This window comes from Ornithorhynchus anatinus, chromosome X5 (genome assembly GCF_004115215.2).
Source record: "Ornithorhynchus anatinus isolate Pmale09 chromosome X5, mOrnAna1.pri.v4, whole genome shotgun sequence".
Lineage (NCBI taxonomy): Eukaryota > Metazoa > Chordata > Mammalia > Monotremata > Ornithorhynchidae > Ornithorhynchus > Ornithorhynchus anatinus.
In genome coordinates, this window is record NC_041753.1 from 59,994,547 (window position 1) to 59,996,199 (window position 1,653).

The 1,653-nt window shown below is 41.6% G+C and overlaps 1 non-coding gene across 1 annotated transcript; it reads right to left on the reverse strand.

Annotated features, from left to right (window-relative positions):
* Positions 1-1,146: 1,146 nt before the first annotated feature.
* Positions 1,147-1,284, reverse strand: LOC114808516. The gene has a single exon (XR_003756363.1). It is a non-coding gene; the product is annotated as a small nucleolar RNA SNORA7 (small nucleolar RNA).
* Positions 1,285-1,653: the final 369 nt, after the last annotated feature.

Below are 1,653 nucleotides of genomic sequence, written 5' to 3' on the forward strand. Positions count from 1 at the left end.
AATACCATCATTATTATTATTGAGAGCTCACCTACTCCAGGAGCCTTCCCCGGCTGAATCCTCCTTTTTCCTCTGCCCCTCCTCCCCTCCTCATTGCCCCTACGCCCTCCCTCTGCTCTACCCCCTTCCCCTCCCCACAACACTTGTGTATATTTGTATATATTATTTATTACTCTATTTTATTAATGATGTGTATATATCTATGATTCGATTTATCAACTTTGATGGTATTGATGCCTGTCTATTTGTTTTGTTTTGCTGTCTGTCTCCCCCTTGTAGACTGTGAGCCCATTGTTGGGCAGGGATCATCTCTATCTGTTGCCGAATTGTACATTCCAAGCATTTAGTACAGTGCTCGGCAAACAGTAAGCGCTCAATAAATAGATTGAATGAATGAATAATGGGGGAGACATAAAAATATTCACAACTAGAGTGGTCAAAATAAATGTCGTGCAGCATCAAAAATGGGTCTGAGAAAAAGTGACTTCTATCGTTTACTGAAACAATTAAAAGAATAGAAAGCAATTTGCCTCTCCTTATTCAATCAGTGGTATTTACTGAGCACTTTCTGGGTACAGAGCACTCTGCTAAGTGCACGGGACAGTACAACAGAATTGGTAAACACGATCCCTTACTCTCAGTTCCCTTGTCTTGTCTTATGCTGCCGAGTCATTTCCAACACTTGGTGACTCCTTGGACTCATAGAGAAGCAGCATGGTTCAGTGGAAATAGCCTGGGTTTAGGAGTCAGAGGTCATGGGTTCTAATCTTGGCTCCGCCACCTGTCCGCTGTGTGACTTTGGGCAAGTCACTTCACTTCTCTGTGCCTCAGTTACCCCATCTGTAAAATGGGGATGAAGACTATGAGCCTCACATGGGACAACCTGATTACCCTGTATCTACCCCAGCACTTAGAACAGTGCTCGGCACACAGTAAACGCTTAACAAATACCAACATTATTATTATTATCATTATCTTTCCCAGAATGCCCCACCTCCATCTGCAATCATTCTAGTAGTGTATCCATAGAGTTTTCTTGGTGAAAATACAGAAGTGGTTTACCACTGCTTTCTTTCATGCAGTAAACTTGAGTCTCTGCCCTCCACTTTCTCCTATGTTGCTGCTGCCCAGCACAGGTGAGTTTTAACTTGTAGCACATTGCCTTCTACTCACTAGCCACTGCCCAAGCTAGGAATGGAATGGGTAGGCCTCTGCTTGACTCTCCCTCCCATAGCCGAGACCAGTAGAGTGCTGGAAACTCTCCAGGTGTGATCCTGAAAGGGGCTCAGTTCCACAGATCTTTCAGAATATAGTTTAGTTCATTGGTTTGTAGCAACAGTCCCGTGGGACAATTATTTTGCCCATAGTAATTTATTCACTGCAGCAATATATCTTCATCTCCATTTTAACTTGTAAATAATTTGGTCCAATCCATTCAAAAAGTTCAAGATATGAGAAGTTCCTGGAATTACAAGGAGTGACAAGATTTTAGAAAAAGACCCACTTTCTCTTTTAAATAAAGTGTCTGATGTTTTGATTTTATGGTTCCCGTGTTGCTTTTTGTGTGTATTTTAACCCTTCAACCTCTTTATTTTTTGCATAGTTTTCTTTAATATATTCCAGGTGAGAACGTGTCACTTTTTACATTTGCTC